Source organism: Pongo abelii, chromosome 8, assembly GCF_028885655.2.
Source record: "Pongo abelii isolate AG06213 chromosome 8, NHGRI_mPonAbe1-v2.0_pri, whole genome shotgun sequence".
Classification (NCBI taxonomy): Eukaryota; Metazoa; Chordata; class Mammalia; order Primates; family Hominidae; genus Pongo; species Pongo abelii.
The window spans coordinates 67,184,912-67,199,191 of NC_071993.2; the positions used below are offsets into that span (position 1 = coordinate 67,184,912).

Genomic DNA, 14,280 nt, shown 5'->3' on the forward strand with positions numbered 1-14,280 from the left:
ACAGCATTTTTATTTTCAAAAAAACCTGCTTCAAGCTCACTAATTCTTTCTTCTGCATGATTAATTCTGGTATTAAAGGACTCTGATGCATTCTTAAGTATGTCAATTGTATTTTTCAACTCCAGAATTGCTGCTTGATTCTTTTAAATTTTTTTCAATCTCTTTGTTAAATTTATCTGATAGAATTCTGAATTCCTTCTTGGTGTTATCCTGAATTTCTTTGAGTTTCCTCAAAGTGATTGTTTTCAATTCTCTGCCTGAAAGGTCACCTATCTTTGTCTCTCCAGAATTGGGCCCTGGTGCTTTATTCACTTTGATAAGGTCATGTTTTCCCAGACGGTGTTGATGCTTGTAGCTACTCATTGGTGTCTGGGTATTGAAGAGTTAGGTATTTATTGCAGTCTTTGAAGTCTGGGCTTATTTGTACCCACCCTGCTTGGGAAGGATTTCCAGGCATTCAAAGAACTTGAGTGTTATGATCTAAGCTGTATCTGCATTAGGGGGGACCCATGGCCCAGTAATGCTGTGGTTCTTGCAGATTCATGGAGGTACCACCTTAGTGGTCTTGGATAAGATCCAGAAGAATTCTCTGGAATACCAAGTAGAGATGCTCATTCTCTTCCCTTATTTTCTCCAAAACTAACAGAGTCTCTCTCTCTCTGTGCTGAGCCACCTGGAGCTTGAGTAGGGTGACACAAGCACCTCTATGACCACCACCACTGCGACTGCACTGGGTCAGGCCTGAAACCAGCAGACCAATGGGTCTTGCCCAAGGCTTGCTGTAACCTCTATCTATCTACTCTCTATGTTTGCTCAAGACCCTAGGACTAGACAATCAGCAGATGGTGAAGCCAGACAGGCTTGTGTTTTTTCCTTCAGGGTGTCAAGTTCCCCAGGCCCAGGGTGGGTCCAGAGATGCCATACAGAAACCAGGGATGGGAGTTAAAAACCTACCAGCGTTCAACTGTACTGCTGCTGAGCTGGCGCTCAAACAATGAAACAAAGTCTTTCTTACTCTTCCCTCCCTTTGCCACAGGAAGAGGAGCCTCACCACGTGGCCACCACAACCACAGTCCCACGAGGAGTACTGTCAGGCTTCCACCAATGTTCACTTAAAGCCCAAGGGCTCTTCCGTCAGCTTGTGGTGAAAATTGCTAGGCCTGGGAGTCACCCTTCAGGGTGGTGGGCTCCTGTCTGGCTCAGAGCAGGTTCAGAAATGCAATCCAAATGCCAATGCCTAGAATCGGGGACCCTAAGAGCCTGCCTGGTGTTCTAAATCTCTGTGGGCCAAGCTGCTACCTAAGGTGCAAGACAAAGTCTCCTTTACTTTTCCATCTGCTTTTCTCAAACCATAGCCACCACAGCTGGGAATGTGCTGCTGTTTCACCTGAAACCAATACATCTCAGAATCTCACCCAAGGCCCACAGCATACCTCCTGGGTGCTATAACTGGGGACTGCTATAACTGAGTCCTTTCCTTTGAGGCAGCAGGTTCTCTTCTGGCCCAGGATATGTCTAAATGTCATCTGGGATTCAGGTACTAGACTGGGGGCCTCAAGACTCTGACCAGTGCTCTATCTCACTGTGGCTGAGCTGCTATCCCAGATTAAGACAAAATCCTCATTACTCTTTCTTCTCCTCTCCTCAAGCAGGAGGAAGTAGTCTCTTTTGAAGCCATGAGCTGTGCAGCCTGGGATTCAGAGATGGGTGGCACAAGGACTATTTTAGCCACCCTGGCTGGTGTCTTAGTAGGTCACACGTCTCTCCAGTCCACTGGTTCTGAGCCCAGCTCAGCATTAGGACTTTCCTAGAAGTTGCAGTACTTGTGACCTAAACTACTTTTCAAGTTTTTTTAGGGTCCTAGAGCACACCAGCCTGCAGTGGTGAGGCTTGCTGGAACTCAAGTTCCAACTGCTGGGATGGGGAATTCTCCTCTGGCTAGGGCCAGTCCAAATGCTCCCTCCACAAATAGGCATCAGCTAAGTACAGACCAGTTCTGCTTTCTGCTGTGGCAGGGCAGCACTGAGTTCAATGCAATCATAGAACGCAATTGCATTCTCCCTTGCTAAATGCACAGATTCTCTGTGCCACGCAGCAGCTGCCAGGAGGAGGGGGTGGCATTGGCAATTCAAGACTGTTTTTTGTGCCCTTTCCAGTGCTTCTTTCAGTAATATGAACTTAAAACCAGGTACTGTGAGTGCTCATCTGATTTTTGGTTCTTATGAAGGTGCTTTTTTGTGTGTAAATAGTTGTTCAGTTTGATGTTCCTCTTGGGGGGATGAAAGATGCAGTCTTCTATTCCACCTTCTCGTTCCACCGCCCTTCTGTGGCTCTTAAGTTAAAATTGTAATAAAAAATAAAACATGAAAATTGGTTTAAGAAATAAGAGGAAAGTCAAATAGAGATCAAAGAATTAATTGGTAGACTGTCTGGTGAACCTATTCAAGTTTAGAGTTTTCTTTGTGAGAGTATCTACATTTGAGGAATAAATTATTTCAGTAGAAAGCAAGTTATTCCAGAGTATAGAAAAAGGAAAATGACCTTATAAAATGAGAGAGAAAAATTACATGTTGTTAATATTCACTAACACACAACATTCAAAAGGCCTAAACAGAATACAAGCAGACTAAATTTAGTAATGTATTATTTAAAAAGATGATACATCAAAACCAAGTTGGATTTAACACAAGCATGCAAGTTTGGTTTTCATTTAAAAAAAAAAATTATTGTAAAATTTAATAAATTATTTTTTAAATGAAAAAGCTTATATGTGATAATGGCAACAGATGCGAAGTCTGTTAAAAAGTCATCATTCAGTTACATTAAAACAACTTAGCAAACTAAGAAAAGTAAGAAATTTCCATAAACTAAAGGCATCTAAAAAAATTGGCAGCAAACAGTTACTTCATTGTTGAAATTTGACATTATTTACTTTTTGAATGGGAATAAAAGAAGAGTTTTCACTGTTACTATCTCTACTTTATATTAATCTGGAAGTCTTAACCAATACAGTAAAGATACAGAAGCAGGAAAAAATGGGAAAGAGGAGGGGCAGAAAAGAAGGGAGGAAGGAAGGAAGGAGAAGGGAAGGGAAGGGAAGGAGGGAAGGAGGGAAGGAAGGAAGGAAGGAAAGAAGGAAGGAAGGAGAAGGGAAGGGAAGGGAAGGAGGGAAGGAGGGAAAGAAAGTGGGAAGGAAGGAGGGAGGGAAGGAGGGAGGGAAGGAAGGAGGGAAGGAAGGAGGGAAGGAAGGAGGGAGAGAAGGAGGGAGGGAAGGAAGGAGGGAGGGAAGGAAGGAGGGAGGGAAGGAAGGAAGGAGGGAAGGAAGGAAGGAGGGAGGGAGGGAAGGAAGGAAGGACAGAGGGAAGGAAGGAAGGAAGGAGGGAGGGAAGGAAGGAGGGAGTGAAGGAAGGAAGGAAGGAGAGAGGAAGGGAAGGAAGGAAGGAGGAGGGAAGGAAGGTGGAAGGAAGGAAGGAGGGAGGGAAGGAAGGGAGGAGGGAGTGAAGGAAGGAAGGAAGTAGGGAGGGAGGAAGGGAAGGAAGGAAGGAGGAGGGAAGGAAGGAAGGTGGAAGGAAGGAAGGAGGAAGGGGGAGGGAGGGAAGGAAGAAGAGAAGGAAGGAAAGAGGGAAGGAGGGAAGGAAGTAAGGTGGAAGGAAGGAAGGAGGAAGGGGAGGGAGGGAAGGAAGGAGGGAAGGAAGGAAGGAGGGAAGGAGGGAAGGAAGGAAGGAGGGAAGGAAGGAAGGAAGGAGGAAGGAGGGAGGGAGGAAGGAAGGAGGGAAGGAGGGAAGGAAGGAAGAAAAAAGAAGGAGGGAAGGAAGGAAGGAGGAAGGAGGGAGGGAGGAAGGAGGGAGGGAGGAAGGAAGGAGGGAGGAAGGAAGGAGGGAGGGAGGAAGGAAGGAAGGAGGGAGGGAGGAAGGAAGGGGAAGAAAGAAGGAAGGAGGAAGGAGGGAGGGAGGAAGGAAGGAAGGAGGAAGGAGGGAAGGAAGTGGAAGAAGGAAGGAAGGAAAGAATGAAGGAAAGAAGGAAGGAAGGAGGGAGAGAGGGAGGGAGGGAAGGAAGGAAGAAGGGAAGGAAGAAGGGAGGCAGAGAAGGAAGGAGGGAGGGAGGCCGGGAGAGAAGGAGGAAAAGAAGAAGCAGGAAGGAGGGAGGGAGGGAAAAAAGGAAGGAGGGAAGGAAGGAAGCCTATGGCTTAGGAAGAGACAAACCATATCTTTTTCTTTTCTTTTCTTTTCTTATTTATTTATTTTTTTGAGATGGAGTTTTGCTTTTGTTGCCCAAGCTGGAGTGCAATGGTGCCATCTCAGCTCACTGCAACCTCTGTCTCCCAGGTTCAAGCGATAATCCTGCTTCAGCCTCCCAAGTAGCTGGGATTACAGGCATGCACCACCACACCTGGCTAATTTTTTGTATTTGTAGTAGAAACGGGGTTTCACCATGTTAGCCAGGTTGGTCTCGAATTCCTGACCTCAGGTGATCTGCGTGCCTTGGCCTCCCAATGTACTGGGATTACAAGCATAAGGCACCATGCCTAGACTTCATATTTTGGATTATTTCCTCTTTTTAAATTGCTGAATTGTGAGAGTTCTTTATGTGTTTCCGGTTACTAACTCCTTATCAGAGATACATAATTTGAGAATATTTTCTTTGATTCCATAGCTTGCCTTTTCACTCTGTTGATTGTGTCAATGTTTTTTTAAAGGTTCACCCATGTTGTAGCAAAGATCAATGCATCATTCCTTTTCATAGTTAAATAGTATTCCATTATATGGATGTACCACATTCATTAATCATCTACAAATTTTGGTTGTTTTATACTTTTTGGCAATTACAAATAATACCACTGTGAACATTCATGTGAAAGTTCTTTGTGGACAATTATCTTCATTTCTCCTGGGTAAATGCCCAGGAGTGGAATTTCTAGGTGATATGATAACTCTATGTTAACCATTTGAGTAGCTACCAATTTGTTTTCCAAAGGGGCTGCACCATTTTACATTTCCACCAGCAATGCATGAAGGTTTCAAATTCTCCACATACTCATCAACACTTATTATTTTTGTTTTAATGTATATGTGGCCATCCTACTGGATGTGAAGTGGTGTCACTTTGTGGTTTTTATTTCTGTTTTCCTGATAATTGATGATGTGGAGCATCTTTTCATGTGCTTATTGGCCATTTGCTTATCTTCTTTGGAGTAATGTATATTTAGATTCTTTGACTATTTTTAACTGGATTTTTATTATTGAGTTGTAATAGTTCCTTATACATTATAGATGTAAGTTCATAATTAATAACTGATTCGCAATTTTTTCTCACATTATGAATTGTCTTTTCACTTTCTAAATAATATTTTTTGATATACATGTTTTAAAAATTGATAAACTCAATTTATCTATTATTTATTTGCTTCCTTGTGATTTTGGTTTCATTCCTAAGAAGACGACTGACCAATTCAGAGTCATGAATACTTACTCCTGTATTTTCTTCTAGGGGTTTAATAGTTTTAGCTCTTACTTTGAATCCTTGATCTATTTGAATTAATTTTTGAATGTTTCATTTTCTATCTTTTACTTTTCATTTCACATATGTCTCATGTCTTTTTTGTTTCTCTATAGCTCCTTTATGCTTTCCTTTGCATTCATTGAACATTTTCCAATATAACATATTAATTTTTCAGTATTTTTACTGTATTTTTAAAGTTATTTTCTTAGTGGTTGTTCTTTGGCTTGTAATACACACCTCACCAGAATCTGCTTCTAACTTAATCCCAATGAGATATAGAAATGTTACTGATTTATAGTTATATTCTCTCTTTATCTTTTTTGTTATTACTTTACATATATCTATATATGATAGAAACCCAATAATACATTGTTATAATTACTACTTAATATATTGTATGTTTCTTAAAAAAGCAGAAAGATGAAAGGAGAACAAGTATATATTTATATAGTTTTAAAACACTAACCTTCACATTTAACATTTCTGGTTTCTTCATTTGCTTTTGTGGATTTTAGGTATTATCTATTGTAATTTCCCTATTCCAATATAGCTTTGTTCTAGATTGCCTCTTTTGTGCTATTCTCAAATATATTCCATTTCTGTGTTATGTGCTCACAAATACATATGCATATATATTTATATGGTCATTTTTAAAATCAGGAGAAAATATAATAAATATTAATACTACATCTTGCAATTGCATAACTACCTTTACTGGACTCAGTTTTTCGTTTGGATTTGAATTACCGTGTTGGATCACTTGCCGTCAGCCCAAAGATATTCCTTAAGTATGTCTTGTAAGGTGGGTCTAATCTGATAGCAACAAATTCTCTAAATTTTGTCTATCTGGTAATTTTATTTTTTCTTTATTTTTTGAAAGAGAGTGTTGCTGGATGAATGATTCTTGTTTGCCTTTTTTTTTTTTCTTTCAACACTTTCAATACACAATTCTATTGCCCTCTGGTCTCCATCATTTCTGATATGATGTAAGTTGTTAATCTTAATAAGGATCACTGTTGTGAAGAATTGTTTTTCTCTTGCTGCTTTCTCTTTGTCTTACATCATTTTTACTGTGATGCGTATGAGAGTGAATCTTTTTTGTTTATTTTCTTGGAGTCCATTAAGCTTCCTGAATGTGTAGATTAAGGATTTTCTTCAAATTTGGAAAATCTCAGGCCATTATTTCTTTAAATATTTTTTCCTGTTCCACTGTCTCCTCTCCCTTGTATCCTTAATGGTGTCCCACATCTGTTTATTTTTATTTATTCTACTTTCTGTTTAGACTGATTATTTTTATTTATTCTGCTTTTCTCTCCTTTGTACCTTTGTATTGTATTGCATATTCTTTTTTTTTTTTTTTTTTTTTTTTTGACAGAGTCTTGCTCTGTCACCAGACTGGAGTGCAGTGGTGTGATTTTGGCTCACTGTAACCTCTACCTCCTGGATTCAAGTGATTCTCCCGCCTCAGCCTCCCAAGTAGCTGGGACTACAGGCATGCACCATCATGCATATTCTTTATCAATCTGTCTTCAAGTCAGCTGTTTCTTCTGAAAATTGAAATCTACTACTGAGTCCTTCTAGTGCAATTTTTATTTCTGTATTGTGTTATTTCACTAAACATTTCCATTTTGTTCTTCTTTAAAAAAATAAAACTTCTTTATACTTATTGACATTCTCTATTTGCTATGACATTGTCATCATACCTTCCTTAACTTCTTTAAGCATGGTATTTTTTAGATCTTAGAACTTATTTATAATAACTGTTTTGAAAGCTTTGTCTGCTAAGTCCTACATCTTAGTCCTCTTTAAGTTGTTCCTGTTGCCATCTAATGATCTTGTGTGCAGTTTACTCTTTCCCCTTGCTTTGCATGTCTCATATTTTTTGTAAAAAACTGGATATTTAAAATACTATACTGTAGCAACTCTGGATACTGATTTTTCTTCCCAATTATACTTTGTTGTAATTATTACTTTATATAACTTTATGTCTTATGAAGAAGCCAAGAGAAGAAAGGAGAACAGCTATACATTATAGAGTTTAAAAAAAATTAACTTTATTCGTATAGTTTCTTAGGTACTTTTTCATTGTTGGTTTGTTTGTTGATTTGTTTACTCACTTCCTTGAACTCATTTAATAAATTAAATTTCTCCCTGCAGTGTGACACCTTTGATGTTGCTCCTGAGAAGGTACAGCTTAGGGATGGAGATAGTCACCCTGGGATTTACAGTGCTTTTGGTGGGGCTTTCTGGCAGTCTCTTTATGGGTTTCTAAGTTAAGCTGCTTGCCTCTCTTGGTATCACACCCAGCTGTTGTGGTACACTAAATTGTAGGCTGATTGTTCTATTGTTTTTGACAATGACATGGTGCATAAATAGCTTCACAGTCTCATCTAATAATGTTAAGAGCCCCTCATAAGGGTAATTTTTGAAGCAAGTCACTGAAATTTGTTTTGACTCCAGGAGGGCTCTTCTTGGCTGTCTTTTTTCTTGTTGTTGTTTTTTTTCCTAGTAACTAGTTGGCCTACAGTTTAACTGATGCTTTCAAGGATCTACCAACATCCTTTTAATTGCTTACATCTGAAATCTCCATTGTTTTTGAGAGATTGAACTTAAGCTTGAACTTTTCTACAGTCTGTTCCAAATGAAATCAGTTCCCCTGGGGAGAGCAGTGGCTCTTTCTGTTCTTATGGGCTGATTTTTCTCCTGAGCAAAAATTTTAGGCCACTTCTCCAGAGGTGGGGTGGGGACAGTGGCATGCTACTCTTGAGTGACATCCTTGATTTATGGGCAAAGTGCTGGGTGGGAGGCAGCAGCTTCTGGTCTTTTCTTGCCTCCCCAGGCATGAAAACCACCTTACCAACATGCTCAGTCAAGGGTAATCAGGACTCCAGTATTCTTAGCCTTCTACACCTGAGCTAGAGCCTTTACAAGAAGCATGTGGGTAAAGGGAGGGAGCTCCTGACCTCTTACCCATATTCAGCTGGAATTTAGCCTCTGCTACATGGAAGTAAACAGGTACAAGAAATGCTAGTAGCCTGCCTCAGCGAGAGAGATACAGTAGCACCTACATGGGAACTGGATGGAGAGACCCATCTTGTTGACCAAGCTCAATCAGAAAGGCATTTCCGCCACACTGAGCTGGAAAAGGGGAGAGAGGGATTAGGTCATAGCTCAAGTGCCACAGACGCTCATTGTTCTTACCCAGCTTTAATAGATTTTGTTAAATATTCCCAGAGACTTTAAATGGCTGTTCATTTTATAATTTTTACCAATTATAGTTATTTCACTCAAGAGAGGATTTGCATGGCTCCTCCTGATACCATTCATGATGTTGTCTTCTTTGGGAAATTATTTTGCAAGATAGGGAAAAGCACAACCCACAAAAGAAAAGTAGACTTAACTGCATTCAGATTAAGAAATTCTCTCATTAAAAGATAGTATAGCAGCAGTAAAAAAAGGCACAGGTTGGGAGCAATTTTTTGAAACAAATACAGCCAATAAAGAACAGATATATAAAATATCTAAAGAACCCTCCACACTCAATAAAAAAGACAACAATCCAATGGGATAAAATTAATGATAGATGTGAATTGACAACTTGGAACAGAAACTGACATGATCAGAATATTCCTACAAACACTCAACCTAAGTAATTATCTAAGCAATGTAAATTAAAACCACGGTGAGCTACTATTACATACCTATCAGATTAACAAGCATTAAATTATTTCATCAACAACTTGCAGTGCCCAGAATATAAATGCCGAATGCCATTCCCACTGAAACACACACACACACATGCACACACACACACACACACACACACACACCCCAAGGATCCCTGGAGAAGTGGATAATTTCAGATCTGGGCCAGGATAAATATAAGATGAGCGTGCAATATCCTATCATAGAAAATAAGAAGGGGTCGGGAGCCATGATGGTCGAATAGGAACAGCTCCCGTCTACAGCTCCCAGCGTGAGCGATGCAGAAGACGGGTGATTTCTGCATTTCCATCTGAGGTACCGGGTTCATCTCACTAGGGAGTGCCAGACAGTGGGCGCAAGTCAGTGGGTGCGCGCACTGTGGGCCAGCCGAAGAAGGGCGAGGCATTGCCTCACTCGGGAAGCGCAAGGGGTCAGGGAGTTCCCTTTCCTAGTCAAAGAAAGGGGTGACAGATGGCACCTGGAAAATCGGGTCACTCCCACCCGAATACTGCGCTTTTCCCACGGGCTTAAAAAACGGCGCACCAGGAGATTATATCCCGCACCTGGCTCAGAGGGTCCTACGCCCACGGAGTCTTGCTGATTGCTAGCACAGCAGTCTGAGCTCAAACTGCAAGGCGGCAGCGAGGCTGGGGGAGGGGCGCCCGCCATTGCCCAGGCTTGCTTAGGTAAACAAAGCAGCTGGGAAGCTTTTATTGAAATTGGAAATCATCATTCTCAGTAAACTATCGCAAGGACAAAAAACCAAACACCGCATATTCTCACTCATAGGTGGGAATTGAACAATGAGAACACATGGACACAGGAAGGGGAACATCACACTCTGGGGACTGTTGTGGGGTGAGGGGAGAGGGGAGGGATAGCATTGGGAGATATACCTAATGCTAGATGACGAGTTAGTGGGTGCAGCACACCAGCATGGCACATGTATACATATGTAACTAACCTGCACATTGTGCACATGTACCCTAAAACTTAAAGTATAATAATAATACATATATATAAAAAAAGAAAATAACAAGAAGGGTATCAAAACTGTCAAAGTGACTCAAAGGAGGCTCCATCAGACAAAGTTGAAAAATCTGAGTATCAGAAAGAACAAGAACTGAGATGGATTGAACCTCATCAGTTATATTTAAATTCATGAGCTTTTATGCTTTATTATTTTGAATTCTAAATAATACAAAAAATAAATTTATTAGTCATCATTGAAGAGTGATTGTAAACCAACTCATTTTTTCAAGAACAGATAAATATTATAAAACAAATCATTTTTGTTTCATCTTTACTGTATGAACTCTACTACTAACTAACTCAACAGTAGAAGGGAAAAGTTTCTCTTCATAGAAGTATTCCAGCTATTTAATTAAGAAGGGGTGAGAAAATTAGAATTAAACATTTTGCAGCACGAAACAAATTACAAACATAGAGATTGAGTACCAACTGCTAAAATCACAAGGAATCAGATAACCAGGCATTACAATGGAAAAATAGAATACCAACCCTGTAGCCTATAGTCCTAACTAGCAACTTACTGGTCATATCAAACAACATCATGGAGATGCAATCAGCAAAATCCAGTCTGTGGAAAATTCTACAGGACAAAACATTTAATTTCTTTAACAAGTAAAGGAAGTGGGGAAACAGAAAATAGGAAAAGGAATCTGCAGACCAAAAGAATACATGAGACATTAATCATTTCCAATATGTGAATTTTATTTGATACTGATTAAAACTATTAAAAATGTTTATGATGATACACTATTGGATATTTACTGGTAAGAAATTTTTTTTTGAGGTGTGGTAATGGCACTGTGGTCATTTTTTAAATAAAAAAGTCTTAAAGTTGTAATAGCATACAATATTTACAAATTAAATGATAACGATTTTTTTTTTTTTTTTTTTGAAATGGAGTTTCGCTCTTGTTGCGCAGGCTGGAGTGCAACGATGCGATCTTGGCTAACTGCAACCTCCCCTTCCTGGGTTCAAGTGATTCTCCTGCCTCAGTCTCCTGAGTAGCTGGGATTGCAGGCATGTGCCACCACATCCGGCTAATTTTGTATTTTTAGTAGAGACGGGGTTTCTCCATGTTGGTCAGGCTGGTCTTGAACTCCAGACCTCAGGTGATCTGCCTGCCTCGGCCTCCCAAAGTGCTGGTATTACAGGCGTGAGCCACCACGCCCAGCCGATAATGATTTTTAGGCCTGTGGTTTTCTAAAAAATTACATGTGATAAGGGAAGTGGATATCAGCACACATGAAACAATACCGACTATGAGATGATAATTCTTGAAACTGGGTAATGGATACTTAGGATCTATTATGTTGTTTCTCTATTTTTTTATGTTTGAAAATCTCCATTAAAAGCTTAAAAGTTTTAAACAATACCATATTTTAGTAACGATTTGGAGCAATGAGTACTCTTACAGACTGCAGAGAAGAAGGGGAATGGGTTCACTTATGGGGCAGAAGTAAAGTAATCATTAGCATACTTTAAGATGTACATCGGGGGGCGGGCGCGGTGGCTCAAGCCTGTAATCCCAGCACTTTGGAAGGCCAAGGTGGGAGGATCACGAGGTCAGGAGATCGAGATCATCCTGGCTAACATGGTGAAACCCCGTCTCTACTGAAAAATACAAAAAAAAAAAAAAATTTAGCCGGGCGTGGCGGCGGGCGCCTGTAGTCCCAGCTACTTAGGAGGCTGAGGCAGGAGAATGGCCTGAACCCGGGAGGCGGAGCTTGCAGTGAGCCAAGATCGCGCCACTGCACTCCTGCCTGGGCGACAGAGCCAGACTCCGTCTCAAAAAAAAAAAAAAAAAAAAAAGATGTACATCACCTACAACCAAGCAATTCTGCCCCTGCATATGTGATGACTACGGAGGTGTTCTCCCAGATGTGCACAAGGTGGCAGGCAAAATACTTTCGGAGCAGCACATATTTGTGTGTGCCAAAAATTGGAAGCAGCCTTGATGTTCGTCAACAGAATAGACGGAGTGTGGTGTATTCATCAAATGCGTTTCAATAGAGCAGTAAAAGTTAATGAATTGTAGCTACATAAATCAACTTTGATGACTCTCACAGATGCAATGCTAAGGTGAAAAAAAGAAAAAGCAAAAAAAAGTAAATTTTAGAAAATTTCACATGGTTTTATAAAGCTTTAAACATATAACAATGTTGCACTCACACATATGGGAATAACTGGAGATGCTATACAATTATAATAATATGAAAAGACGGATAGGTACCAAATCACGGGTGGAGAGTACCTGTCTAACAGAGAGAAAAATGTATTTCAGGAAAGGTACAAAATAGGATTCAAATGTATGGATCATGTATTAACTGTTATGCTCAGTTGTACACATATTACACAAGTGTTTATTTTAGTATTTTATAACATTTTATATGCCTGAAGTTTCACAATTTTAAAATGTCAAAATGAGTGAAGGAACTGAGTAAGGGTTATGAGTCTAGAAAAGTAAAGCATGGAAGACAGAACATAGCACCCAACCTATGCAATCCCAGGAACGGCCATTGTAAGGAGATATTTGTGCTGATTCTTGAAGGATAACAATGAAATGAGCAAATACTTTCTTCTAAGAGACAGAAAAAGAAAGAATGTTCAAAGTAAGATAAGCCATTTTTTTGCAGGGCCTGCAGGTCAAATACATGAGGCTGATTTTTTTTTAATAGCAAGGGAGTTAAGAATGGTTTTTACCTTTTAAAATTGTTGAATTTAAAATAGTGTGTTATGTTCATCTGTGCTACTTTAACAACATACATGAGATTGGGTAATTTATAAACAATGCACATTTATTTCTCACATTTCTGGAGGCTGAGAAGTCCCAGGTCAAGGCACCGGCAGGATTGGCATCTGGTGAGGGCTGCTCTCTGCTTCCAAGATGGAACCTTTTTGCTGAATCTTCCAGAGGGGAGGAAGGCTGTGTTCTTGCATGATGGAAAGTATGGAAGGACAAGAGAGCTCTCTCTTCAGCCTTGAGGTGTTTCATAAGGGTGTTAATTCCATTCACGAGGCCAGAATATTCAGGACTTAATCACTCCCTAAGTGCAACACCTCTTAATACTGTTGCATTAGGAATAAGTTTCAACATGAATTTTGGAGGGGACACTATCATTCAAACTATTGCAGATGGCTATTTAAGTATCTACACAGTATCCTGAGTTTTGCCTCTTGGTCTACAAAGCCTAAAATTTTACTATTTGGCACTTTAAGAAAAGGTTTGCCCAGCCCTAGAGCTTTAAATATCTGTTTCCCAGTACTTCTATATGTATATTCCTGGGGCTGACATAGAAACAAAAAAATACCCTTAGTTATATAACGTCTTATGAGCTTAAGGGAGTAAGTGCAGTTTTATATTAGTCAGTGGCAAAGGTTGGAAATATAATTAAAACTGCCTTAAACAAAAAGGGTGGATTATTTGCTTATGCATCTAAAAGTCCAGCATCATGGCTTTAGGCCAGCATGGCGAGCTCAGTGTGCTCAATGACATCACGTGTTGTCTTTTTTTGTTTCTAGAGTTTCCTTTCTTCTGCACTGACTTCATTCTCTAGCAAGCTCTCCTGCTTTTTTTTTTTTTTGAGGCCAATATTACTTTAATATCAAAAGCAAGATAAAGGCATTACAACAAAGTACAATACAGACCAGTATCCTCCAGTGTCTTTAACAAAATATTAGCAAAAAATATTCCCCAAAAAATTAGCTAATAAAATTCAACCTTGTATAAATTACACACAATGGTCAAATAGGATTTATTCAAGGTATGCAAGTCTGGTTCAACATTCTAAATTCAATCAATATAATCCACCACATCTATAGATGAAAGAAGAAAAATTATATGGTTATATCAATTGCTGATAAAAATCTTCAGCAAAATAGAGCTGGGGGCACTTCCTCAGTTAGATAAAGAACATCTACAAAACAAACAAACCTCCAGATAACATCATCCTTAGAGGGGAAAAATGGGTGCTTTCTCCATAAGACCGAGAACAAAGCAAGAATGGCCCTTCTCCCCACTCTTATTTATACCATACTTGAAGCCCC

At 39.7% G+C, this 14,280-nt stretch overlaps 1 long non-coding RNA gene across 1 annotated transcript in view; it reads left to right on the top strand.

Annotated features, from left to right (window-relative positions):
* LOC134762009 (uncharacterized) overlaps nt 1–14,280 on the top strand; it is a 122,342-nt gene that overhangs the window by 9,610 nt on the left and 98,452 nt on the right. The window lies entirely within an intron of this gene.